The sequence below is a fragment of the Ceratotherium simum genome, chromosome X (assembly GCF_057802395.1).
Source record: "Ceratotherium simum simum isolate JZ-2026a chromosome X, ASM5780239v1, whole genome shotgun sequence".
Taxonomy (NCBI): domain Eukaryota; kingdom Metazoa; phylum Chordata; class Mammalia; order Perissodactyla; family Rhinocerotidae; genus Ceratotherium; species Ceratotherium simum.
Window position 1 is genome coordinate 125,342,030 of NC_141940.1, and position 17,276 is coordinate 125,359,305.

A 17,276-nucleotide genomic window follows, 5' to 3' on the forward strand; every position below is an offset into this window, starting at 1 on the left:
CAAACTCTAGCCTTTTCAAGCAGATTTTTAAACACAGTGTGTTTTTCCTTGCAGAAAAGGAATGAGGAGTATTATAGGGAATGCAGAAATTTTGAAAAAGTGTAAAAATCTATCATCATTCTGTAAGCTAGTGGTTAAACACTAAACAATTTGTATAGCTTCTGCCAGCAATTTTCTGAATATTTTAAACCTAGATATTTATCTATCCATATGTACATTTTTATCTGTATCTATATCATGTGTATATATGTATATATCTGCACATATAGCACGTCTATATCTGTATATCTATATCAATATCAGTATCTATAACTATTAATATCATAACCTTATCTTATCTATGACTATACCTATACCATATTGTACCTATGTCTATCTATATTTGAATTATATCCACATTTACACCTCTACAACCATATCTTTCTTTATGTCTATATTATATCTCTTTCTTTGTAAGTATCTATATCTATACCATTTTGAACTTTATATTTCCTGCAATATTATAGCAAAAGCCACTTTAGGATTATTACAAATCTTTATAAGCATTATTTTTCATGATTAGTTCTCTCAGAAGGTTATGACTTAATCATTCTTTATTTTTTCACATTTAGGATATTTGTACAGTTTTGATCCTGTAATTTATTTTCAAATCTTTTCATGTAAATCCCACATCTTCATCAGAGGGGCATTACTTATTTTGTTTTGTATATTTCCATATACTGTTTTGATTTGTAAACTTTTTTCTTTTGTGTACTTTTTAAAACTTTTGTATGTACTTGAAATCTTGTGGAATATATACTATTGAAAATTTCAAGTGCATGCAAAGAAAAGAAAGAAAATGGAATAATGAATCCCATGTACCCATCTGTTGACTTCATCAACTGTGAATGCATACCCTAATCTTTAGTATTTAACCTCATCCATTTCCCCCATTCTCATGGCACCATGTAGTTCATCTAAAGATATGTCAGTGTATTGCTCTAAATATGAATTATTTTTTTTTACATAACCATCATATCTTTACTACACCTAAAATTGTCAACAGTTCCTCAACATCATCAACCGTCAAGTCATCAAAGTCAAAAATGATTTTTTGACAGTTTGCTAACTCACACAAGGTCTATGCATTGCAAAGTTTGATTTGTCTTTTGAATTTCTTTTCATCGATCTATCTCCCTCTCCATCCTTTTCTTTTTATGCAAATTCTTGCTGAAGAAACTGCTATTTCACTTTATCCTGTGTGAAAGTAGGTTATAGAATCAGCAAAATGTCGTACTCTAGTTATTTTTAAAGGAATGAGAGTGTTTTCCGTAACATACAGTCTTAGGTTACCAACTCCTTAGGGAGGAAGCCTACAGTGCTCTCTGCAGAAGGAAAGCTAGGTGAATACTGCCAGGGGTGTGTGTGGGGTGGGGCTCTCTGGGCTTACTGAATCTCAGTCTATGTGGTACCCAACAGATACGCAGTACCGAAGAGAGGCAAAGAGAAAGAGACTCAGAAGGTAGCCTTTGTTCCATCATTAAACACACACACACAACTGCAATATTCCCCCTTTGCCAACTCACAGTTAACCGACTTATGTCAGTTTGTTGAAGTCTATGCTGCATATTATATGTAGAAAGACAAAGACTAAAGAATAGCAGCCTAATCTATACATTTCCATTTGGCCATTTTCCTTACTGATAATATGAGTGTGCTCCATTTTATTTTATGTTTTTCCAGTTTTATTGAGAAATAATTGACATACATCACTACGTAAGTTTAAGGTGTGCAGGATGATGGTTTGATTTACATATATTGTGAAATGATTACCACAATATGCTTAGTTAACATCCATCATCTCATATAGATACAATTAAAAAAAAACAAATTTCTTCTTGTGATGAGAACTCTTCGGATCTACTCTCTTAACTTTCTTATGTACCATACAGCAGTGTTAGCTGTTGTCACCATGCTGTACATTACATCTCTAGTACGTATTCATCTTCTAACTAGAAGTTTGTAACTTTGACCATTTTCCTCTAATCCCCCTCTCCCCACTTCTGCCTCTGGTGACTACAAATCTGATCTCTTTTACTAGAGCTTAGCGTTTTTTGTGTTTTTTAGATTCTACATATAAGTGAGATCATACAGTATTTGTCTTTCTCTGTCTGACTTATCCCACTTAGCATAATGCCATCCAGATCCATCTATGTTGTTGCAAATGGTAGGGCTTCCTAGTTTTTTATGGCTGAATAATCTTCCATTGTATATCTATTCCACATCTCTCTTATCCATTTTTCCATTGATGGACACTTAGGTTGATTCCATATCTTGGCTGCTGTAAATAATGCTGCTGTGAACATGGGTGTGCAGATATCTTTCAAGTTAGTATTTTCCTTGGATAAAAACCCATAATTGGGATTGCTGGATCATAAGGTTGTTCTCTTTTTAATTTTTTGAGGAACTTCCTTACTGTTTTCCATAATGGCTGCACCAATTTACAATCCCACCATACAGTTGGCCATTTTCCTAATGCTAATGTAAGAATGTCCCCTTTTAAGACAGCTTGGAGACAAACAGATGGCTAAGGAAGATGGCTTCTCATCACTCTTAATTTATTTCACCCCTTTCCCCACACAGCTTTATTGAAATATAATTGACATACAACATTGTGTAAGTTTAAGATATACAAAGTGTTGATTTGATACTATTATATATTGCAGAGTGATTACCATCACAGTGTTAGCTAACACCTCCATCATGTCACATAATTATCATTTCTTTCCTGTGGTAAGAACATTTAAGATCTACTCTCAACAATTTTCAAGTGTGTAATGCATTACTGTTAACTATAATCACAATGTTGTTATGTTAGAGCCCCAGAACTTGTTCATCTTCTAACTGGAAGTTTGTAGATGTTGGTCAAATCTTTGACCAACATCTCCCCCACTCCCCCAACCCCCAGCCCCACATAACCAGTAGTCTACTCTCTGTTTCTAAGTTTATTTCATCCTGCAGCACAATAACATAGACTTTTTGGATAAATAGCTGAATCTTTGAGAAAAGTGACACATATCAGATATTTAACTTGCAGAGCAAAATAAAATAAGTGACTTATCAACCTCTCAAAAAAATGATCTTGCTAGAAATAGCAGGTATGCCTCACACGTTTGTATGTGTGACTCTGTGTGTGTATTTGATAAATCCAAATGTCTATAACATAGACTAGGAATATTAATAATTAGTAGAAGATCTTTGGAATCTATTACAGAATGATGCATTAAAGAATTTTGCAAACTAGTAAGTGCTGTATAATATTTAAAATGTGATTTAGTTCACTGAGATATTTTGCAGGAATCCATCTTTCTTAGAAAACAAGATTTACTAACCTTGGCACTACTGATATTGGGGGCGGATAATTCTCTTTTGTGGGTGGCTGCCTTGTGCATTGTCGGATGTTTAGCAGTAAGCCTGACCTCAAGCCTCTAGATGCCGGTAGCATTTCCATTTCCAGTTGTGACAACCAAAAATGTCTCAGACATTGCCAGATGTCCCCTAGGGATAAAGTCCATCCCACTTAAGAACCTGTTATAAAATGAGGTGTACCTATGCCAGATTTTACAGAGGGATTTTCACGGTCTTTGGGATTCTATTATTCCGTGATGTGTACTGGGCATGACCAAGGAAATTGGGCAAACTGTGCAAAGAGAGATAGTAACCACACTATTTCAGAAGCGCTTTTTCATAGGAAGAGTCGTCTTCATGAATTGTATCAGTTGTAATGAGAATTAGGTCGATGTTTGGGGATCGTCATTGTAATGCACTTTATCGAAAAGGAAGATGGAATGGATTTATGTTAACTGAGAGCTTTAGAGAAAATAAAAAGAGAAAAAAAGAAAAGAAAGTCCTCGATAAGTATCTTTCAGAACAAAGTGCAGAACAAAATGCAGCTAGCTTATCTAAAATTGGGCAAAATTGCATTGCAAATGAAAGTGCAGTAGATGTGAAGACAGCATTTGAACATTTGATGCACAGAATCTGATTTACAGTTCTTCAGATGTGCACAAATTGGTGAGAGCTGTCAGTTATTTAGAAGTTATTAACGTCAATGGAAACACTAGAAATGTGTTATGCAGAAAATTAAATTTAAGACACTGAAAATGGTGTTATATTTTCTGAACTGTTACATTGATTGATTAAAATTAGATTCTCGAACAAAATAAGAATTTTAATATTCTGTGAGTGAATGCAAAATGGATTTATATGGAAGGAATGTGTTTTTAAGAGATGTATCATTAACCTCAGAGGTTCAGAATTAATATCACTAACCCCCAAAAATGCAATGTACGATTTGTCATGACTTCATAATAGGTTATTTTGTACTATCGTTTTAAATTTCTATAATCAATGGACACCTTTTACATTTTTTATGATAAAAGAATTATGCAAAACCAGTTATTTTTGTTCAGCTGGTAATAAAATAGCAATACATTGCCCCGCTTTATTTAAAATGCTGACATCAACTCCACACGTAATTTCTAAAAGTCTGAATGATACTTACCAAGTCATTATTAAGAGTTTAATTCTGTAAAATTGGATTGTGGAAGTGTGTGCTGATCTTTTTCTATACACATTTCTTCAGTATTTATGTTTGCTACAGTGAATATCATTTCATTGTGTTCATTTACTGGTTCATAAATATGTGTTTACTTTTTCTGGTCTACATTTTTAAAACTTTGGTTTTATTTTTGAAATGTTGATGCCATGGCTAAAATATTGGAACTAATTAGTGGAACAGATTTCAAATAAATTTCGCTCCACAAGGAAACAGGTAGATAAGCTAGGCTCCGGTAAAATATAAGAGAAAAGGAAAAATCAATTTATTATACAATTATTACAAACAGTGTTTTGGTGTATGTGTGCAAATTGCTCACAAATACAATTTGGTTGCCATTGTCTTCACATCCCTGGTGGATGCATCTGTGAATGTGAATTATGCAGATAGCACACATTCCAGCCTCATTCATCAACAAGATGCAAATGTGTAGAAGTGGCAAGGTGGTTTTTGTATGATGATAAAATACCTGGTTGAAAGTAAACACATCCAGCCAGTCATCCAAAAGTTCTGCTTCCACAAGTCCAAATTCCAAATTACTGTGAGTGCCTGTGTGTGTGTGTGCATGTGTGTCAGAGAGAGAGAGAGAGAGAGAAATCCAGTGCAATTTTCTCATTCTATTTCTCTCCAGGTTTAACGCTAGAAACTAAAGCAAAAACACCATGAGTCCAACCATCTCATTTTACAAATAAACTAAGTGTTGTGGTTTGAATTATGTTCCCCCAAAAGATGTAATGAAGTCCTAACCCCCAGTACCACAGAATGTGACCTTATTTGAAAAAGGGGTCTTTGCAGATGTGCTAAGCTGCAACTGGTGTCCTGTTAAGAGGGGAAGGTGCCATGTGAAGATCCAGATGCACAGAATGGGAAGACAAAGTGGAGATGGAGACACACGGGAGAAGCTGTGTGGCCCTGGAGGCAGAGATTGGAGAGACACAGCTATAAGCCAAAGAACACCAAGGATTGCCAGCAGCCCCCTGATTTAGAAGAGACCCGGATCCTCCCCTAGAAACTTCAGAGGGAGCACAGCCCTACTGATACCTTAATTTAGGACTTCCAGGCTCCAGAACCATGAGAGACTAAATTCCTGTTGTTTTAAACCATCAAGCTGGTGGTACCTTGTTATAGTAGTCCTAGGAATCTCACACACCAAGATGCAGAGCTCCCTATAGGATTTATCCAAAGTGAAACTACCAGTTTGGGGTAGAAGTGGGGTGAACTGCAGACTGCAATGCTTACTCCTAAGCCTCCCTCTTTTTCTCTGGTACATTCCAGCAGAAGGGGGACACTTGTCTTCTGTGATTATTTCCATTACATCCAACTTTTATAGAAGCCAGGGCCCCATATTGCAGCATCTACACTTTCTGGAGTTGGGGTAGGGATCCCCTTTTAATTGCAGTCCTTTCCAGGGAAACAGCGGGGCTTCACGCCCCTCAACTGTATAAAATGAGTGGGTTGGACCAATCTCCAGGTCCTTTCCAACTCTAATTCTGCATGATTCGAGAGCCATGATCATTGTAATTAAGACTCTTGACTTGAATACTGCTCATTTTAAACCGTGATTAGTGATACAGCACACTCCGTGTATTCTCTGAATAAATTTCATTGTGACCCGGTTAAACATCGGATACAAACTGGGAAGAAGGGGTTTGCAACTCGATATTGTGTAATTTAAAACAAATTCAGAGGTATTGACATACTGGATGGCATCTAGACTGTCAAAAGTCTGGCTGGATCGTGAAACACAGTGCGGCATTTACAGTGGGAAATCTAAATTGCACTAAAATTAAACTTGGGAGGGGGATACGATTCTTCATATTTTATCTTTGCCTCACTCTTTCGACTGTGTCTGACTCTTAGGAAATATGAACTGCAACGTTGGTTTTCTCCAGCATGTTTTCAACGTCTAACTCATAGATTGTGAACAATTAAGCAAAAGAGCATATCTTGGTCTTTCCCTGCTTACGGGGACTAGGTGACATGTAGCCCAGTTATTCATGCCCTGACCTTTGTTTTCCCTGAGGAGATATTTCTCAACATTTATAAAGTGGATTAATGGGATCTCCTTTAATCTCACAACTAGTGTGAATGTCAGAACCTTTGGAAACACAATCATATGTTTGGTACATTGAGCAATGAGTGGTTGTCTTGGCAGGTACTGGAATTCCCCTGGAGGATAGATAAGGAAGAGACAGCTCCCACATGGAGCATGCGGTCCAGTAGAGGAGGGAGGTACTTCTCATACGATGACATAAATGCATGTGACCATCATTACTTTAATAACGGTGGCACCATCCACATATATGAGATTGGGAGGATGTAAGGGTTCCTAATAGGGGATGCTTCCTCAGGTCAGGTTAATAGGAAGTCCTCCAAAGAAAGTGAGACCTGCAAATTGGGAGGGAGTTGAAACAACCTAAAGAAATGATGGGAGAAAGGATTGAGGACTGAAAAGTATGGAGTTCGGTGCTGGTGCTGCAAAAACCTAAGTGATGTGAATTAATGAAAGAGTTGATTTCTGCTCTGTTGGTTTGCCTCATTGCTTCATCCAGTGGATTGGGGCTAAATTCCCATCCATTTTATTAGCGACCTTCTCAGAATAATACTATTGGGAAGATTATTCCTGGAAGGAGACACGATATCCTAAGTATTTATTATTTTTGAAGCAGACCATCTAGTACAGTGTTTCTGAAACTTGAGCCTCAGAGTCTCCTGAGGGCTTGTTCAACACAGACCACTGGGCTCTACCCATTTGAGTTTCCAAGTCGGTAGATCCAAGATGGAACTCAATACTTTCCCACCTGAATTTGCTGCCCTTGATCTAGGGGTCACAGTCTGAGAACCACTGCATTCCACCCTTTTCGGGTTCTATTTCCACAAACAACCTGTTTAGTTTTTGTATTCCACATCCTATTTTGGTCTTTCCTGTTTACAAGGTGGCTTTAGTACCTCTGGGTCACATCGTTTGCTTTCGGCATTCATTTCTGCTCAACTGATTTACAGGTTATCTCTATGTTTTCAGGTTCCTGGTCAGTTCAAGCCAACGCATATTTATTGGGCATCTACCATGTGATATGGACTGTGAGGAATGTAAAGATTAATAATAACCACCATAAAAACTCATTGATATGCTAGACGTTATTTATTCCTCTGTGGCCTCCAAATGCTTGGCTCATAATTCAAAACACTAGAGTAACTTGAAGGCAGCAGATTGCTTCCCATTTCAGGGATCCAAGGGCACATGCTATCTTAAACCAAAGTCTGGTAATTCCAGGCTACAAGGAGCTATTCTTCCTTCAGAGACTGAGAAACTATAAACAGAGCATCATTCGTTCATTCACTTGATAACCATGTATTCACGTCTTATTTTGAGAAGACTGTGCTAGATACCACAGGATATAGAAACATATATAAGATTCACCCCCGATCCCAGCAAGATCACAGTCCCAGTAGAGAAGACAAAATGATCAGTGAAATTCCTGTACTACAAGGCACGCCCATCATGCATTCCTTAAGGGGGGTAAAAACACAGACCTTGGGAATGTGGAATCTTAGTTTCCGCTTGTGTCCCTTGGGACCGTTCATTATTTGTCTATCACTGCATAAAAAATTACCCTAAAATGTGGCTTAAAACTGCAAATATTTATTATCTCATACATTTTCTGTAAGTCAGGAATTCAAGAACCACTTAGCTCGATGGTTCTGGCTCAGGGTCTCTCGTGATGCTGTAGTCCAGTTGTAGACTGGGGTTGCAGTATTATGAAGGTGCGAGAGAATGTCACTTATGTGGCCGATAACATGGAGATTCAGTTCCATGTTTGCCACAGGAGCCTCTCCTTAGGGCCAGTCACACAATATTGGCAGCTGGCATTACCAAGAGTGACTGAGGAGAGACAGAGAGACAGGATGAGAGGGATCCTAAGATGAAAACCACATTCTTTCATACCTTGATCCTGAAGGTGACACATCTTCACTTCTGCTGCCTGCTATTGGTCACACAGTCCAAACCTGGTACAACTGGGAAGGGGATGGCAGGAGGATGTTAATATGGGCAGGTACAGACCATTAGGTGCCATCTTGGATGATGGACTATCACAGCAGCTTTTCCAAAGGAGGTGGGTTGTGATCTGTGTCTTAGATGATGGATAGGATTGTGTCAGAAGGGCAAAGGGGAGAGTGAGTGAATACATGGGTGCCTCAAGTGTTGAGTGAACTGGTGGGTTGAGTGTTATTTCAAGTGCAGGCTGTTGAGTGTGGATGATTAAATTGAAATCAGCATTTTGGGTGGTGGAACCCAATCCAACGGTAAAGCCAATAGATGTTATTCTGTAGGCTCTGGAGGAGACATGTTAGAGCTTTTGCAGAACTGAATCATTTATAGAATGTCAATTTGATGGTGGTGAATATGATGGAGGCCAGCAGAAGTGGAGGCAGAGATTGAAGACGTGAGACTAATAGTGTAAATTGAGATCTCGTGGTGGTAGAGACTAAAGAAATGGAGAAGGCATGACATTCCCGAGATGCCCTGGAGAGTTGGCATTGATGGCACCTGGAGACCTATTGGATAGAGAACAAAACAATGAAGTAGCTATCAGAGGTTGGGGTAATATTTTAGGTAGTTTAAATAGGGGAAGAGAGAGGGTTCAGAAGTTGGGTGGGCAGGTCATCATTGCCATATGCTGCAGAAATCTATGAGACTGACAGGGAACATATTATTTTTTGGTGATTATAAGGAAATTGATGGACTTTAAAAGATTATTATTTTTCAATCCTCCATAGTATCTTGTTATTGTGTTTTTCTTTCTAAAACTAGTCTGACATATTCGTTATCAAGACCTTCTCAAACATTGTAATCATCTTTCCAAAAATCTATTTATATCCTGACACATAGTACTTTAAGAGAAGGAACCCTTAATAAGAAACATTTCTTTCTTTTTTTAAATTTTATTGAGGTCATATTGGCTTATAACTGTAAATTTCAGCTGTACATTATTATATTTCAGTTTCCATATAGACTGCATCATATTCACCACCAATAGTCTAGTTTCCATCCATCACCATACATATGTGCCCTTTTACTCCTTTCATCCTCCCCCCACCTGCTTTCCCTCTGGTATCCACTAATCTGTTCTCCTTATCTATATGTTTGTTTATCTTCCACGTTTGAGTGAAATCATACAGTGTTTGTCTGTCTCTGTCTGACTTATTTCACTTAGCATACTACCCTCAAGTTCTATCCATGTTGTTGCAAATGGCACAATTTTGTCTTTTTTTAATAGCTGAGTAGTATTCCATTGTATATATATACACCACACCTTCTCTATCCATTCATCCATTGATGGACACTTGACAATTCAAAGAGATTTATGCATTCCTATGTTCATTGCAGCATTATTCACAATAGCCAAGAAATATTTCTTTCTTTACTCTCACATCTCTTCTGCTTTCTTTCCCGACAGCACTCCTTGATCCCACTGGTTGCACAGCTGACCACTGGAGCGGCTGACCCTTCAACAGAGCCCACATTCTCTTTGCAGTTTCTCCATAGACTCTGACATGTTCACTGCCCCACCTTTGTGGGACTTTATCCTTCCTTGAATTTCAAAACCCTCCACTCTCTGGTTCTCCTCTACTGCCTTTGTATTCCTTTAACTTTTCTGACTCTCTGCTCATCCCGCCTCTTCTGTTACAGTTGCTTCCTAAATTCCAGCCTCAGGCCACTTCTCATGCTTCCACGCTAACCCAAATAGCTTTGCACCTACATGTGGTTTAACCACCACTTCCACCCAGGAGACCCACTTGTCACTAGTTCCTGCGCTGACTTCTCTCTCAAGCTCCATCCCGCCCTTACAGTTGCCTTTTGGACAGCTTTGCTTGTGTGATCTGCCAAAAACTCAGCTTCAGTGTGCCCAAAACTGGCCCATCCTTTTTCTTGCCAAGCTTGCTCTGTTCTCTGCATTCTGTTTTCCCATGAACGGCATCTTCACTCAGCCCCGCATCTTGCACTTTGAATCCCCTCTCTTCAGTGTCCCCAGTGTAAATCGATTTCCAGGTCTTGTTATTTCTCCGACTGTGATACATTTCCACTTTCCTTGGGCATCTTCTTGCTTTATGTTTTATTTTTACTATTTTAATGATATCTTGTTTATGGCCTTTCACACTCTCCAGTCTATTTTGAAAAATATTCCTGCTCCATCTTCCTAAATAATAGATTGCATAAGATGACTATCCCATCCAAAAACCATCAGTGAGCATCCACAGTCCTCCATCACCTGCCGCACCCGCATCTTCACAATTTTAGACATCACTTCTCCTCCCTGGGTACTTCATGTTCCGTCCAAACTGAGCATTACTGGGATTCAATTGCTCTTGTTCCTTGGTTTCTTGCTCTGTCATTCTTCTCAGGCTCTCCTTCAACCCCACTATTGTATTCCCTTCTCCCATATCATTTGGGAAAAAACAATCTTGTGTTTCTCCTTTACTCACACGGTCAACAATACCTCCTGACACCAGATGTGTGGGGGTGTCCCCCACATGAAGCTGTTCTCTGTGACACCAGCTGGGTGTCCTACAGTTCAATTCAACCTGACATTAACTGGAGTTAGCACAGACCCCACAGGTTAAGGAGTCATTCTCACAAGACTGCCCCCCAACTTCAGATGCCAGTTTCAAGCAGTAGGTCCCCTGCTTACCCACAAATTCTCTCAGACTTGGCTGCAAATTGGAGATTCCCACCACCCACTCCTTAGATTTCATCATTTGCTAGAACAGCTCATAGAACTTGGGGAAACATTTATTTAATGTTTTCCAGTTTATTTTATAATAAAGGATATGATAAAGGATACACATGAACAGCCAGGAGAAGAGATACAGAGGGCAAGGTCTGGGAGGGTCCTGAGAGCAGAAGCCTCTGTCCTCAAGGAGCTGGAGTGCACCACCCTCCCGGCACCTGGATGTGTTTGCCAACCCAGAAGCTCCCTGAACCCTGTACTTTTGGGATTTTTATGGAAGCTTCATCATGCAGGCATGACCAATCATTGACTCAACCTCCAGCCCCTCTCCCCTTTCCAGAGGATGGGAGGTGGGGCTGAAAGTTCCACATTCTCACCATGGCTTGGTCTTTCTGGTGACCAGCCCCCATTATGAAGCTATCCAGGAGCCCCCAAGAGTCATCTCATTAGAACAAAAGACACTCTTATCACCCAGGAAATTCCAAGGGATTTAGGAGCTGGGTGTTAGGAACCAGAATCAAAGACCAAACATCAGAACAAAAGATACTTCTAGTGCTCTTATCACTTAGGAAATTACAAGAGTTTTGGGATCTCTGGCCAGGAACTCTGGGCAGAGACCAATGTATATATTTTCTATTATTTCACACACATCCATTCTTTATCCATTACGTGGGGCTAAGATTCCGTTCCACTCACCACCTTCCTAAGTTTGACATGCACTGTCGGCACTCCTCCTTGGTACTCTTCAATTTCCACCAGAAGAGCAAGGCCACCTAAAACTTCCTAACTGTGTGAATTTTAGTAGTTGCTTTTTCATGTTTCAGTTTTCTCATCTTTAAGAGAGTTAGAAAGAGAGTACCTACCTCTAGAGATGTTTGCAAAATAAATAAGTTAATTATGCATGTAAAGTACCTTAAAATATGGACACATCATAAGTATTAAAGGCAGGCTCTTCATATTATTTATCTTTGACCTTATGTTCCTTCTTCTCAGTCTGAAGTATTTTACAAAGGATGGCTTCATATTACACTTTGATAAACCCCAAATTCCTTTTACTGACCTGTTTGGCTTTACACAATGAGCCTCCTGCCCACCTCCCCAACTCCATTCCACAGCTGCTTTCATTACTGCGCTGCTGGTGTACCAGTTGTCTTTTGGTTTTGTAATCTAACTAAGCATGTACCAAATTAGGACATTTGCATGTGCTGCTTCCCCTGCCTGCATATCCTGCCCTCTTCCTACTTAAAGTGGGTTGCACACTCTATTGTTTTCATATCTAGTCCACTGCTTACTTCCTTCTCAGTGCTCACCCAAATTGGAAAGCATTTTTATTCTTTGTTTACTTATGTGTGTGTGTATTTTAATGTTTTCCTGCCTTCCCATGATGTACCACATCATGACGTTTTGGTCAACGACGGACCGCATATACGACGGTGGTCCTGTAAGATTGGTACCCTATAACCTAGGTGTATAGTAGGCTATACCACCTAGATTTGTGTAAGTACACTCTATGATGTTTGCACAACTACAAAATCGCATAACGATGCATTTCTCAGAATGTATCCCTGTCGTTAAGTGACACATCACTGTAGTTGTAACATACTCTGTAGATACTCATTGAATGAATGAAAAAATTGAATGTTGCATGTTAATGATAAGCGTTAAGAAGCTAGCCATCAGTTTTCTTAGACATGTAGACAAACTAGAGAGACTCTGAGAGAAGAACATCTTTGATCATTTAACCAATTACTTGTAGGAGGAAATTTCTCTTTCACTTAAAGAAAGATGAGTCTTCCTTGATTGTTCAGTTTGGTATTCATAAACTAGCATGATTTACTGAAAACATATGGATCATTCAATATACTTATGTGATTTATTTCTAAATGCCTATTTATCTTCTAAAATCTTCCTTGCAAGTATTCGTGTCCCTAGAGCTTTTATAATTTTTTTCTGTATTTTTTTAAAGAAGTCATAGAAAAACTTTGTCAAATTTTCCTTTCTAGTCCATGCCTAGAGAATTGAGAGCAATAAATTTTAGGAAGGCTAAGGATTTTGGAGTTTAATTATTTAAAGTCTTACATTAAAGCTATAGATCTGCTGTGCGGCACTGTTTATTTTCACTGTTAGCTAGATGGATGATTCTATGTACTTTTAGTTTTGTTGTGAAGATTTGGGTCAAAATTAGCAGTGTAGACAAGAAATGAATTTCTTCAGAGTTTATCAGAACCATGGGATGATTCAGGGAGGAATTCAATTGTGTAAAATTGTTTATATATATTCTAACTTACTCTTTTTAAATTCTAAACTGAAATTTTTCTCTTTGTTCTTTTTTCTTGACTTTCATAATGCTAAAAATTATGTATTTGAACATTGAATAAAAATGTTAGGAGCAAATCAAAGACAGAAACAAATGTTTTATTAAATATGCATCCTATAAAAAATGAATGTAGTCTAGAAAATTGTTCTATTTGGGAGGTAGAAGATAAAATTTGGGTTAGATAAATTAGGGTGCAAATTAAAGTCATTTATGTTAATTTTAACATTTAAATACACATCTAGAAATATCTAGGATGACTCCACTGAAACCTAGACATAAGTTCTTTTCTCACCTGAGCATGACTTTTTTTTTTTAGCTACTCAAGAAAAACAAAATTAAACTTGTTCTTCTCATTTTTCTTTTAGAAACTGAGCAGGTCTCTGTGACTCAAAGGAAAATTAAATACATGATGGATGATCTTAGGTTTTTTGTTTTTTTTTAATTTTAAAATACCTCTGAAATATGTTTAGGTTTTAAAAATAGGTTTTTATTGCCCTGTTTTTGTATATGTTTGCACAAGTCTGCATGCAAACATTAGTAATGAGTGATGTCAAAGTCTTGGGAACCCTTAGTTATAATCATGGCATGGACTTCTTCAGGATGCTGGAGGATCTGATGTAGCTTCTACCTCATGCTTTCCATAGGCTATACTCTGACAGATATGGCCCTTCTCTCCCTCCTCTGTCAAGGTCATCTTCAATGCCATCTCTTAAGACATAGCACTCTATTCCTTTATCACTGGTACAGAATCTTGTGCAATTACAAATAACTATTTGCTTTGATGATGCTCTCCCCCACAAAACCACAAGCTTTGAGGGCAGAGATTGTGTCACATTCGTCTTTGGAATTCCTTTTATGTCCTCATAACTCATTCGTGGGCTGTGCTCAACAAACCCTTGTGAAATGAAATAACTTAGAATTGCTAGATGATATTTATTGGAGATTATTTATGTACAAAGGAATAAAATCATATTAGTACCATATTGAAAAATCAGAGGCACATCAGTGCCATCTTCTGTGAAAATATTTATATCCTTGTACCTTATGTTCTAGGTATCCGTTTGACTTTCAACCCAGGGCAAATTGGAATGGCTATGAACATCTCTATGAACTCTAAAACCTTCAGTTGTAAAGATGAAATTATATGGAGAGGCTTACTTGAAACATTATCGTAGTGTGGAATATATCATTCTTAGCTTCCACATCTGATATTCCTCAAAAGGTCTGTATGCTTTGACTAATGTATTCTCTGTATGCTAAGATTCTATTAAAGTGATGTAATAATTTTATGGTAACATTCACTAATATATTAGTGAATTACAATATCGCTAATATATTAGTAATTCATAAATATTGGTTTAAGATTTTTTTTTTATTTATTCATTTTTTCCCCCCAAAGCCCCAGTAGATAGTTGTATGTCGTAGGTTCACATCCTTCTAGTTGCTGTACGTGGGACTCGGCCTCGCGTTGGACGGAGAAGTGGTGCCTTGGGGCGTGCCCGGGATCCGAACCCGGGCCGCCAGCATCAGAGCGCACGCACTTAACCGCTAAGCCACGGAGCCGGCCCAATATTGGTTTAATTAGTACCTTTCCCTGGTTAATCCACCTTGACTATGTAAAATCTATCATCACAGGTCATATATGTTTTTAAAAGATTCTTTTATATATAAATCAATACATATTAAGTGTAGTATAAGTCTTTACAAATGATATGTAAATAGTAGGGTATAGTTTTTATGTGAAAACTTAGATTATAAAATGTAATTTCATATTAATTTCAAAATAATCAGCTATTTGTAGTCATATATATCTGTGTTAAGGCCTTCTGTAATAGATCATCCAGTCCAAATTTAATAGTAAAATAAGGAAGTATTTTAGTCTAGAGAATTTATTCTTTAACCTTTGAAATATCTTTTTAGCCATGACTATATCTCATAATTTAGCTTCAAATACATGAAGTAAGGCTTAGTACATCATGCCCATGATGAATCACGTAGCAGAGAACAAATGTAGCATAGAAAAATAAAGAAGTGATATTTAAAGGAAGGAGTGTTGAGAATCTGCATTTTTCCTTGATATCAACATTTAGCACCAAAATGGTGTAACATACCAGTGTAGTAGAGAGCCACTGCCTTTCTCTGACTCTTTGGTGTTTGAGGGTTTCTGTTACAAAAAGCAGTCTGGAAGAGTGTTCTGTTGTGCGTTCACACATGAAGGGTTATCCTTTAAGAATAAACAAAAAACATTTAGTAATGTACTGTTCGTTAACTATGAAACCCAAAGACCTTATCTACTTAGTAGCAATATTCTTCAAGAGTTGAAGTCACCAGAGAAGTGCATTAAATGATTTATCCTCTTTTTCCACTTACTACCCTCCCTAGCGATGTAAAATGGTGAGTGTCAGACATGTGGGTATTCTGTCAAATGTCTCAAGTACTCACTTGCTTGTTAGGATCCTCACGGGTACGTACAAGGAGCAGTGTAGCGTGAGAGTCATCCTTTAAAGAGACGATTCCATGGTGAGATGACAAGAAAATTGCCAAATGATCTTAGGATGATTACTGATCTGATAGAGACTAACTTTGTCATCATAGAGCCAAGAGAACAGGGCATGGCTGGATCTTGTCCATTCTTACCCACTGCTATAGGGGGAAAAAGTCTCTGCAGGCTGAGGATTAGTTCTTGGAAATAAATGATTTCTAAATTGTTGATTGGCTCTTTTCACAAATTAAATTTTGCAAGGATTTAAAATTCTTAATTTAAAGAAGCTAGATCTAACGTAGACATGCACTAAACTGATGACTATCTTCAACAGAAATTTAATGGTGTCCAGATTAATGCAGATGAGATGTCCATTGGTAACCTCAAACTTGTCTCCATTTATTCTGAATTATCAAACTGCACATGAACTAAAATGGTTGGTTATAGAATCAATGTTTAGTCATGCCTGTGTAGGTGTCTTCTCTTGGTTAGTTGCTTGAATTATTAGGGAACCAGTTAAGAATTACTTTATGCCTCTACCAGCTAGTTCTTGTAACGAGCCAAAAGAAAGCTTATAAGGAATGTAACATTGGTTTGAAGTAATAGCGCCATCGCTTTTACTGAATGGAGCAATATGTCTCTCTCTCTCTATTTTATTTTAATAGGAAAAAATGTGCTGAGATGGAAAAGAAATCAAGTAGATTTCCATGGAGGCATTTTTAAAGGCATCTTCTTAGAAGGACAATGTAATGGTAAGTATTAAGAATAATCATTGACCTCTGCTGACTTATTTTATTGATGCATTTACGGCCTGGTCAAATCAAATCAAGAAGTGCTTTCCAATTACTCTGGTGGTGAAAATAGTTTTCCTTTTTTAAAATCTACTTGAAATTGACAAAAGTACCAACCAGTGGTGTCAAGCGCACATAATGGCGTGCGTTGGAAATTTAGGATTTCATAATAATGATTTATTCCTCCAAATAGCCACAATGCGGAGTCCATCTCATAAATTAGACATACACAAATGAGAGAACTATCTGACTCACCTTGTGTAAACCCCTCTGAAATGTACCTTGGACCCACTGGTCACTGGAAGACCACTCTGTTCTAGATTAAACATCTCAAGCTATCGGAACATTTGAATGGCTC

At 37.9% G+C, this 17,276-nt stretch overlaps 1 protein-coding gene across 3 annotated transcripts in view; it reads left to right on the top strand.

The window, feature by feature from the left end:
* The window catches only part of LOC106800156 (neuroligin-4, X-linked), a 295,700-nt gene that overhangs the window by 17,050 nt on the left and 261,374 nt on the right, over positions 1-17,276 (top strand). For all 3 annotated transcript variants that reach the window (XM_087426647.1, XM_087426649.1, XM_087426648.1), the window contains exons 2-3: positions 14,699-14,867; positions 16,793-16,879. The gene's annotated coding sequence lies outside the window, so the exon portion shown is untranslated. The remainder of the gene's footprint in view (positions 1-14,698; positions 14,868-16,792; positions 16,880-17,276) is intronic.